General features: G+C 56.7%; 1 protein-coding gene and 1 non-coding gene across 2 annotated transcripts in view; one reads left to right on the forward strand and one right to left on the reverse strand.

Annotated features, from left to right (window-relative positions):
- The window catches only part of P2RY8 (P2Y receptor family member 8), a 50,372-nt gene extending 49,272 nt beyond the window's left edge, over positions 1-1,100 (reverse strand). The window contains exon 1 of the mRNA XM_021081375.2: positions 809-1,100. The gene's annotated coding sequence lies outside the window, so the exon portion shown is untranslated. The remainder of the gene's footprint in view (positions 1-808) is intronic.
- The window catches only part of LOC110257914 (uncharacterized), a 21,279-nt gene continuing 9,992 nt past the window's right edge, over positions 316-11,602 (forward strand). Inside the window, exons 1-2 of the transcript XR_014834870.1 lie at positions 316-1,081; positions 9,817-9,943. This is a non-coding gene — a transcript (uncharacterized LOC110257914). The remainder of the gene's footprint in view (positions 1,082-9,816; positions 9,944-11,602) is intronic.

Below are 11,602 nucleotides of genomic sequence, written 5' to 3' on the forward strand. Positions count from 1 at the left end.
GGCGGGGCCGCCAGGGTTCGGGGGACCGCGTCCAGGGGGCGCACCCCATCCCTCCATCCACACCGGCCTTGGCAAGGCCCGAACAAACGAGATAAAGTCACCATCTCGGCAGCGGCAGCGCGGCAGCGTCTCAAAAGCACCCTTGGAGCTCACGTCCGGCCCCAGGTGCCGGACCCCTCGCTCGGCTTCTCACCCCGAGGCGACGGCGGCGAGGCCCCGCCCGGGCTCCGTGCGTCCCCTCCCCTCGCCCCGCCTGCTCCGGGGGGTGCCGGCCGCCTCTGACCACAAGGGCTGCGCAAACGCGACCACACGACCGAGGAGAGAAAAACCCCTCCTCAGTTTGGAAGCAGAACCACGCGCTCCGTCATTCCTCTTAGTCAGGCGTGACCCCGAGGCGCAGACGGCCCGGGTGGCGCTGGGCAGCCGCCAGGCGGCACGTGGGGCGGCCCTGCTCCGCAGACTGTCTGCCTCAGCTTCCAAAACGCCCCGAGAAGCTGGGCGTGTGAGCGAGCCGGAGGCGTCCGCTGCTCGGAGCGTCCCCCCGGACTCAGGCCCCGGGCGCCGCCGCCTTCGGGGCTCACCTGGGTGCAGGTGTGTTCCCGGAGGCTTTTGCACGAGAGGGAGCGGGCCAGCGCCTCCGCGCCTAGTGCCCGTGGCTGCGCGTGCCTTTCTGGAGGATTTTCTAGCCCGTCTGCACCCGGGAGAGGAGAGGGCACGCAGCCTCGCTCCCAGCTCGCGTGAGACCCTCCCCGCGACCCTCCCTCGTTGCAGACGAGGCACGTCCATAAGGAAACGGCCATGAACTCACCTGCACCGGCCGCGGCTGCAGCGGCGGGGCGCGTCCGCGGTGTAGACGCCACCGGGTCGGAGGGCGGCAGCTGTGCTTCAGAGCCGGGGGTCAGGAAGCGGCGTCCTGTGGCCCCTGAGCGAGCCGGGGTCTGTGTGGGCGAACGGCCCCGGGGCCAGCGTCCCGAGCGGCCCCCAGGCTCGCGGCGCAGGATCCATGGCGAGCCGGCTGCACGCCCGCCGGACCAAGTCCCCAAGGCCACTTCCAGGCTCAGCGGCGCCTTGGACACTCGGGGTAGGTGGAGAGGAAACCCGTTTTGAAATTTCCTGTGCAACCGTCTGTGTACGCCTGCCGCCCTGGGCCGAGCCCCGGCCCCCTCCTATCAGCGCGCGCCCTGCTGGGGGCGGGGAGCCGGCGCCCAGAGTCCGGGCCCCGGGGCTCGGCCGCGACCCCAGGCGGCTGCGGGGAGACCTTCCCGCCCCTGGGAGGGGCTGCTGCCTGCAGAAGCGCTTCTGACGCGGCGGCGGGGGGTGGGGGGGAAGGGCCCCCGGGTCTTGGAGGTGCACCCGGCGGGGACCCGCAATGTATTCTAGAGGAAACAGATGCCTCGGGCTTTTTACTTAAGAAAAGAAAAAGTTAGAAGATAATATAAGTAAACTATTTTTTAAGTAAAAAAAACCTAGGTGTTTATTCCCTCTGGGAATAATGTATGTATTTGTATGACTGGGTCGCTTTGCTGCACAGCAGAAATTGGTACAACATTGCAAATCAACTATAATTAAAAAAAGTTTTTTTTTTCCCCTTTTTGGTCTCCCTGCCAAGGGATCAGATCCGAGCCGCGGTTGTGAGCACAGTTGCGACAACGCTGGATCTTTTAACCCACGGTGCGGGGCCAGGGATGGAACCTGTGCGCTGGTGCTGCACAGCGGGAACTCCAAATTTTTTTTTAACTGATACTAAGGGAAAACAATCTGTAAATATTATGAATGTTGAATATCGGTAATCATAAGGACAAATTGAAGAAGGACAAGAAATCGTTTTTTGAAAGTATGCTCGCCGCCTGCACTTCCCCTTGCACGCGAAAGCTGCGTGCTGGGTGACCTCTTGCAGCCGCACGGTGTGCGAGTGCGTTTCTGGTTGTGCAGATGGGATCTTGGCGTTGTGTTTTTCTACTCGCAATAGCGTGGCATCTTTTTAGAGCCTGCCCGCGTCGGAAGTGGGCAGCCGGTGGCGGGGGCGTCGTCACCCCGCGTCGTGGGGCGGGGGCGGGGCCGCGGGCGCGGGTGCGGAGGTGAAGGCACAGCCGGGGCGCTGGGCCGAGCGGCGGCGGCTGGAAAGGCGCTCGCGGAACCGAGGGCCGGCGCTGAAGCCGAGGCGCGTTCTGAGTCTCCGAGACAGTGTTGTGGGAAGTCTCAGGGCGATGAATTAGCAGAGAGGGCACCACTGTTCCGCTGAGAAAGCGGGGTCCTTTACTTACAGTGCATGGAGGATACACGGAACCCTATCATCTTTCCATCAATCATGTCTTTACCTTCTATAATCTATAGATTAGAGCCATCGTCTATCTCTGATTCTCTTTTATTTATTTATTTTATTTTATCTATTTGCTTTTCCGGGCTGCAGATGTGGCACATGGAAATTCCCAGGCTTGGGGTCTGATCGGAGCTCCAGCTGCCCGCCTGCACCACAGCCACAGCAACGCCTGATCCAAACCGCATCTGACACCTGCACCACAGCTCACGGCAACGCTGGATCCTTGACCCACTGAGTGAGGCCAGGGATCAAACCCGCATCCTCATGGATACTGGTCGGATTCATTTCTGCTGAGCCAGGACAGGCACTCCTGTCATCTCACTTTATTTTGGATCACCTAGTGATCCTCTATCTTCATACTTATATGTTTATTTTGTACTTATCCACTATCTACCCATACACCTTCTCCTTCTATCACCGGTTTATTATCTATCCGTCTAGCCATCACCCCGCCTGCCTGCAGGCACAGAGCCATTAAGCATCAATCTTCCTATTGCTACATTTATCTATTGTCCACTTATCGATTACCTGTCATCTATCTTCTGTCTCGTGTATCTATTTATCATCTGGCATCTATTTATCTTCTCTGTATCTATCAATTATTTGTCTCTCCTCCAGCTGTCCATTTTCTTTTTTTTTTTTTTTTTTTTTGGCTTTTTGTCTTTTTGTCTTTTGTTGTTGTTGTTGTTGCTATTTCTTGGGCCGCTCCCGCGGCATATGGAGGTTCCCAGGCTAGGGGTTGAATCGGAGCTGTAGCCACCGGCCTACGCCAGAGCCACAGCAACATGGGATCCGAGCTGCATCTGCAACCTACACCACAGCTCACGGCAACGCCGGATCGTTAACCCACTGAGCAAGGGCAGGGACCGAACCCGCGACCTCATGGTTCCTAGTCGGATTCGTTAACCACTGCGCCACGACGGGAACTCCCAGCTGTCCATTTTCTATGCTTTTATCTCGCCGCCGTCCATTATCCGGCTACCCGTCGTCGCTGTAACCATCACTATGCCCCCTCTCCACCCTTCCCTCCATCTCCACCATCAGCCCTTTTCACTGCAGTGTAACCCGTGGATAGGTGTGTTCACTTCCGCTGCACAGCCAAGTGCTTTGGGTACATTCTTTTCCGTAGGTTTTTGCCGCCCCTGCAATACACTCTCTCTTCTCGTCTGATGAGGATGGAGGCTGTGGAGGTTCGTGGAGAATTTCTTGGAGCTGGGTTGAAGCCCAGCACCTGTGAAGGTGGCCATCGTTGGAAACAGGGTCTGCGAAGAGGCCCGGTCCACTCGGGGTCTTTCCAGCAGGTGGAGGGTCTCCTCTCCATCCTGGCTTATGGGGGTCCTGGCTTATGGGGGTCCCGGTTCATGGGGGTCCGGGCTCCCATGTGGGGGTGGAGGGAGAAGAGGGGTGGGAAGTGTGTGACCTGCCACCAAGGGGGCAGAACCCCCAGGGTAGATGCTGAGGCGGTTTGAGATAAGCGTGTGCCTCAAGCGTGTGGGGGGCCATGGAGGTGCCCCTGTTTCTCCATCCCCCCCACAGAGACCAGGCCCAGCAGCCAGGCCACCGTCCCAAGCCTGTACTCGGTTCGTGTCCACCCTCCTTTCAGAGCAAAGCCATCCATGTCCCTGAGAGGCAGTGACGCCAGGCACCAGTTTGGCAGAAACTGAGACCAGCTCCTCAAGAGGGCGAGTCCCTGCCCCGTGGCTTCCTGGCCTCTCTGCACCCTGGGTGGACCTGCTGGTGCTGAGAGTCGGGTGAACAGGCGGGAAAAGGAAGGGGCACACCCTTTCCCCCCACACCACAGCAACCTATCGGGCCCTCTCCATCCGGGGCCGGGCCGTTTCCCTCCAGAGGCTGGCATCAACGAAACCTCAAGAGAAAAAAACAAGGTCATGGGTACAGGGGCCCAGGGAAACCATTTCACTTCCCTGCAGCCCTGGCTCAAGGCCAGCCTGTGAGGCCTCGGTGTATACGTCATGCTTGGGCATCTGGGGGCATCAGAAAAGGCACCCATCCCCATGAACTGAGGAGAGAGGCAATAATACAGAGAGGCAGCAGGATTCGCGGTGGTGCAAATGGGACTCAATTCAAGTGTCTACACATGGGTGGATGCATGATGGAAGGATGATGATTGCATGGATGATGATGCATGGATGCATGGTGGATGGATGGATGATGGATGGATGGATGGATGGATGGATGATGGATGGATGGATGGATGATGGATGGATGGATGGAGGGGTGGATGGATGGATGATGGATGGATGGATGATGGATGGATGATGGATGGGTGGATGGTGGATGGATGGATGGATGGATGGACAGACAGATGGATGGGCAGAAGGACAGATGGATGAATGGATGGATGGATGGATGGATGATGGATGGATGAATGGATGGATGGATGGATGGATGATGGATGGATGATGGATGAATGATGGATGGATGGATGGATGAATGATGGATGGATGGATGGGTGGATGGATGGATGGATGAATGATGGATGGATGGCGAATGGATGGATGATGGATGGACAGACGGATGGATGGGCAGAAGGACAGATGGATGAATGGATGGATAAACAGCATGGGGTCCATCCACACCATGGACCACGCCTCAGCCATGATAAGGAGTGAAGCTCGGACACAGGTTGCCGTGTGGATGGACCTGGAACCCACGACGCTCAGAGAGAGAAGCCAGACCCAGAAGGACGCAGCATGTGGGACTCCCTTTGTAGGAAACACGCAGAGCAGGCCAATACACAGGGACAGGAAGTGGGTTCATGGTGCCAGGGGCCGGGGAGGAAGGGGGGAGAGGCTGCTGAGGGGACCAGGTCTCCTTGACCCCATCAGTATCTAGAACCAGACAGAGTGGCAGTTACACAGCCTCGTGGGTGCAGTCGGTACCCCCGGAGGCGCATTTGAAAGGGGTCAATCATAGGCTTTGTGGATTTCATTGAAGTTAAAAGCAAAAGAAATGAAACAGACACCCCTGCCCCAGGGCCCCCCGAGCCTCCCCGTGGCCCCCGCCCCCTGCCCCGCAGCCAGAGAGCAGGTGGAGGTGACAGGGGCTCTGGGAATAGTTTCTCTGGAAACAAAAACGAAAAGTGAAACTGACAACAGATATGAAGTCAGTGGAGCACCTTGGATTTTTCTGAGGACGTGTGTGTGTCCCCTCCATTCCCGCCGCCACTGAGGCCCCGTCCCTGCTCTGAGCCTCCTGGGGAGGTTTGGGAAACGGCCACGTCGATCTCAAAACCGAAAGCAAACCCCGGGTCCGTGGGACGCCCAGGCCCGAGTGGACCTGGGGCATCTGTGTGGGCTGCGGCCAAGGTCACTGCAGAGTGCGAACCCTCACCCGCCAGGCCCAGCCCTGCCCCTGGGGGCTCCAGGCCCCCGAGTTCTCAACACCTCAAAGACGCCACAGCTTGCACACTTTAGGTAATACTAGTGTCTCTGGCACCTCCGGCAGCTGGTCCTCGGCAGCTGGCCACAAGCTAGACACCTTAAAACCACAGGGGCACCCCACCCGCCGATCCTGGAGACCAGATGTCTGAGGTCAAGGGGTCCCAGGGCCGCGCTCCTTCCAGAGGCTCCAGGGCAGGGTCCTTCCTGCCTCTTCCATCTTCTGGGGGCTCCCTCCCATCTCTGCCTCCATCTTCCCGTGGCTTCTGCTCTTTGTCTGGGTCTCCTCTCTGTCTCTTAGGAGGACCCTGTCCTTGGAGGGAGGGCCCCCCTCATCCAGGAGGACCTCCTCCCAGACCCTTCCCTTCCTCACACCTGCAAAGACCCTGTTTCCTAATAAGGTCCTGTCCCCAGGACAAGCATCGCAGGAGGGGACATGTTTCAACCCTGAGGAGGTGAGGCTTGCAGTTGCCCTGACGCCACCATGGTGACCCCGTGGGTCCCTGAGACAGCCCGCCCAGGGTGTGAGAGTGCCAGCCTGTGAAGTCTGGGGCCCCGATGTGTGAACCGCAGGACCCGGTTGGAGGCTGACCTGCTGATGTTTTCCAGAGCATTCTGAGGAAGTGGATTGAGGGGGGAGGGGCTTCCCAAGGCCAAGTTCACCTGCACAGCAGAGGCTGCCTCTCCCCGCGGGGGGCGTGTCCTCAGAAAGGTTGTCTGCCTCTCCCATCCTCCCCGCAGGGGACGTAAGGCAGCCCGGGGAACTAGGACGAGGATTTGGCCACCAGAGGCAGTGACACAGCAAGCTCTGCAGGGGGACTCTTGGACAGGGAGGCAGGAGGCGATGTCCCCACAGCATGAGACCTTCCAGAAACTCAGGGCCAAGTTCAACCAAAGCTGGAGCCATTTTGAAGTTGCCACTGGGGCTCAGAGGGTTAAGGATCTGACTAGGCTTTGAGAGGACGCGGGTTCGATTCCTGGCCTCACTCAGTGGGTTAGAGATCCGAGCTGCCACAAGCTGTGACGTGGGCGGCAAAGGGGGCTCGGATCCTGCGTTGCTGTGGCTGCGGTGTAGGCCGGCAGCTGCAGCTCCATGGACCGTCCACATGCTGCAGGTGCGGCCCTGAAAAGAAAAGCAAAAAAGAAGGAAGCCAGCAGAGAAGCATCCTGCAGAACCGCTGCCCAGCAGCCCCCAAAGCTGACCAGGTCCCCAGAAACAAGAGCTGTTAGAGGAAGTGGCCCAGCACAGAGGTCCCCCCAAAGATGAGAGGCCCTGGATGGGGGGCCCTGGGGGGCCCTGGATGGGGTCTTGAGACAGAAGCAGGACGTTAGGGGGAAAATGAGAAGATGTGAATAAAATACAGCCCTCGGCCTGGGCAGCGTTTCGGTGCTGGTCTATTCACGGCAGTAAGCGCATCAGATTGAAGCGGGATGTCACTAGGAGAACTGGGTGCAGAGCCGGGAGCGGGGTGGGGAGGGTCCCTACTGACTGCATTTTCCCTGCTCACCCCCTCCCCCAGGGGCCCTCAGCCCAGGCCTCCTGGACAGGCAGCAGGGTCGCCTCTGGGCCCCCAGCCCCGTATCTCTGTATCAATCTGTCTCCCGCCCCAGCCTTCTCCATGTGGCTCCCCCAAAGCCTCGGCTCCCAGGCTCACCTGCCAGGGAGGGGGCTGTAGGGCTTCCCCTGAGCCCCGCCCTGGCTCCTGGTCGTGTGCGGTGATCAGGTTAATTCTGAGACACTCTGGGGGTTGTGGACCCACCCACAGAGAGCACCCACCACCGTGCGGTTTGGGGTTTTCCTCTGGGGCCGGTGCCTGGCCACCCCACCTCTGATCCCCGCTCATCAAGGCAGGGACAGAGCTGCTCAGGGCGCGGGGACCCATCCCTCCTTCCTGCTCTCCCTCCTCCTCAGACTCCTGGCTCTGGGCAGCTCAGAAACAACAAAAAACCACATCTGTCTGTCTGTCTGTCTGTCTATTACCTAACAAGCTATGTTATCTATCTGTGCATCTATCTATGTATATATCTATCTAGCTGTTTATCCGTGTGTGTGTGTGTGTGTGTGTATGCGCTGATCTTTGCACCTGTCTATGCATCTCTCTAGGCAGTTGTCTCTCCATCCATCTACTGTCTAGCATTTATCATCATTTCTTTTATTTTTTCATTACTTATTGAGTTTTATTACATTTATAGATGCTCACCAATCATCACAACCAAATTTTACAGCCTGTCCATCCCGAACCCTCAGGGCCTCCCCCCACCCCCCAACCTGTCTCATTTGGAAACCATACGTTTTGCAGAGTGGGTGAGTCAGTATCTGTTCTGCAAAGAAGTTCATTGTATCCTTTTTTTAGATTCCACGTGTCAGTGAAAGCATTGGATGTTGGCGTCTCGTATGTTGGCTGACTTCCCTTAGCAGGATAATTTCTAGGTCCATCCATGTTGTCAAAAATGCCCTCATTTCTTTCCTTTTAATGGCTGAGTAATGTTCCATTGTGTCTATGGACCACCTCTTCTTGACCTGCTCCTCTGTCGATGGACACTGAGGTGGTTTCCATGTCTTGGCTGTTGCAAATAGTGCTGCAGTGACCACTGGAGCACATGCGTCTTTTTGAATCATGGTTTTCTCTGGAGAGATGCCCAGGAGTGGGATTGCTGGATCAGATGGGAGTTCTATGTTTAGTTTTTCTGAAGCATCTCCATCCTGCTTTCCACAGGGGCTGAACCAATTGGCATTCCCACCCACAGTGTCACAGGGTTCCTTTTTCTCCACACCCTCTCCAGCACTTCTTGTTTGTAGACGTTTTGACGATGGCCATTGTGGCCGGTCATTTACCTTCTATCTGCCTGCCCATCGATCGACTGATCCTTTATGCATCAATATATCCTCCATCTCCGTAGTCTACCAGTCCATTTACCACTGATGTCGATTGATCATCCGTCTGTCATCAATTTATCATCTCGAATCTATCATTGATCAACCAAGAACCAAGCGTCAATACCAGCTTATCATCTGTCTCTAATCTAATCACATCCATATCCACATATCATCCATCCGTCTAGCCACCTGTCTAGCCATCCATCCATCCATCTAGCTGTCCATCACCTAATTTAGCTGTGTACCATCTGAGTGTGTGCCTCATCTCTCTATATCTATATGGATCTATATCAATCGCAGTGGCTCATAGCCAAGGTCAGTTGTGCCCCCAGGGCACACATGGTCAAGTATGGGGACAATTTGCTTGTAATTACTGACGAGGGGGGCCTTGGCCTGTGGTGGGTGGGGACCAGGGACCCTGCCCAACGCCCCACTGAGCACAGGACGCCCCCCTCAGAGTCCCCCAGCCCCCACATGGGCACATCTGAGGCTGAGAATTCTGCTCTTGGAGGGGGAGGGTCTGCCCACACGGTCCTTCTCGGTCTGTCCCTGTGTGACCCCCGGCAGAGCATTCTTTTGGCGACACTGTCACCATCACCGTGTTTTGAATTAGGGACCACACGAAGGGGGACGAGACGGCCAGTCAGGGAGTCTCCAGTCTCTGTTAAGTGGGCAGCTTTCTGTCCCCGGAGAGCCCGCACTGCCCCACCCACAGGCACACGCGCTGCTCGGAAACGGTTAAGGGGATGTGCCCAGCCCCACCCAGGTTCTCAGAATGTTTACTGAAAACAAGCCCAGTTTAAAACATCAGCAGAGGAGTCCTGCTGTGACTCAGCATGTTAAGTACCTGACATGGTATCTGCGAGGATGCGGGTTCGATCCCTGGCCTCGCTCAGTGGGTTAAGGATCCAGCGTTGCCGTGAGCTGTGGTGTGGTTTGCAGACACAGCTCAGATCCGCTGTTGCTGTGGCTGTGGTGTGGACCTGCAGCTGCAGCTCAGATCCGCTGTTGCAGTGGTGTTGGTGTAGACCAGCAGCTGCAGGTCTGATTCAACCACTAGCCCGGGGACTTCCATACGCCATGGGTGTGGCAATAAAAAAACCCCAAGCAAACAAATAAACAAAAAACCCCGCAGAATGTCATGTACCTGTCTTCAAAATAAAACTCACCGGCTTTCTTTCCTTGGGGTGTCTTCCTGTGGATTACGACTCCGCCAGGAAGAGGAGGGAAGCTCGGACACAGGCTGCCACGTGGAGGGACCTTGAACCACGATGCTCAGGGGGGACGCCAGACCCAGAAGGACACACGGTGTGGGATTCCGTGGATAGGACACGTCCAGAACAGGCAAGTCCACAGAGACAGGAAGTGGGTTTGTGATGAGAGGAGCTGGGGGAGAGAGAGAGGGAGTGGCCGCTCATGGGCTTGGGATCTCCTTGGGGGCGTGAGAATCTTCTGGAACAGAGAGAAGTGGCGGCCACACAACATCGTCAATGTACTAAGTCCCACTTTATTTTTCGTTTTATTTTATTTTATTATTATTTTTTTGTGTTTTTAGGGCCGCACCTGCAGCATATGGAAGTTCCCAGGCTAGGGGTCAAATTGGAGCTATAACTGCCAGCCTGCACCACAGCCACAGCCATGCAGGATCCTTAACCCACTGAGCAACACCAGGCATCCAATCCAAATCCTCACGGATACTGGTTGGGTTTGTTACTGCTGAGCCATAACGGGAACTCCTATTTTACGTTTTAAAATGGTTTTATGGTGGAGTTCCCTGGTGGTCTAGTTGTTAGGACTTGGCACTGTCACTGCTGGAGCCCGGGTTCCATCCCTGGTCTGGGAACCAAGATCCCCTATCAAGCTGCTATGTGCCACAGCCAAAGGAATAAAGAAACGATGCAGTTTTAAGTTATGGGAATCTCACCTCCATAAGGAATCATGCCGGATTTCTCACAGTGGTGCAGTGGGATCCGTGGCGTCTCTGCAGCGCCCGGAGGCAGGTTCGATCCTGGGCCTGGCACATTGGGTCAAGGGCCCGGTGTTGCAGCAGCTGTGGCATAGGTGGCGACTGCGGCTTGGATCTGATCCCTGATCCGGGAACTCCATATGCTGCAGGGCGGCCAGAAAAGAAAATCACCTCATTCTAAAGAAGTGAGCTCTCTGCTTAGAGAGCAGCAGGGGGGCGGGGAGGGCCCTCGTTGCAATCCTGATGCCCCTTGGCAGTCAGACCGGGTTCCGCCAAATGAGGCCTGGGCCAATGACCCTGGCAGGACCGTGCAGGCACTCCGCCTGATGCAACTTCCAGGAACCAGGCGGCAAATATTTATAAACCTCCAGGGGCTCCTGTGAATGGCTTGTGTGGCATTTTGTGCCCTGGGCCAATGTTTTTCCTTTGTTTTATTTTTGTTTTTAATTTTTTTTCCTTTTTGGCCGCACCTGTGGCATACAGAACTTCCCGGGTCAGGGATGGAACTCAAGCCGCAGCAGCGACCCGAGCCACAGCAGTGACAAGGCCAGGTCCTGAGCCCCCAGGGAGCTCCTGCTCTTCCTTTCCAAGGCGCATCCCAAACACGGACCCAGAAGGGCTGGCCGCTTGGTCAGCCGCCACAGCCTGACAGCTTGGGGTCTGGTCTGGTTTGGCGGTCTGGGTGTTGGCTGGTGTGTGCAGACAGCAACAAGATGCCGCAGATGCGTGGGTAACCGTCTGGGACAGGATCCAGGCTTGGTCCCTGGGGGAACCTCAATCCTGCAGCCAGCCCATCCTTTTGGAGGCAGATTTTCCAGCGCTGTGTGTCCAGGGACACAGTCACCCCTGGAAGCATAAGGAAAAGGGGGTGAGCTTGGCCAAAATGGGCTCTTGGCATGTGGCAGGTGGCTGAGCTCTTCCTGCCGCCTCCACGGAGACACAGACAGAGGCTGCGGTGCTCATCTGTTTCACACCAAGGCTGCGAGGGGTTCATCATGAGCCACGCCTGCTCCTCTGACCTCAAGGACTGTGCCGAC

This window comes from Sus scrofa, chromosome X (genome assembly GCF_054392235.1).
Source record: "Sus scrofa isolate SSC_HxYL_T2T_F1_AM1 chromosome X, Sscrofa_HxYL_maternal_Yorkshire_Landrace_v2.0, whole genome shotgun sequence".
Taxonomy (NCBI): Eukaryota; Metazoa; Chordata; class Mammalia; order Artiodactyla; family Suidae; genus Sus; species Sus scrofa.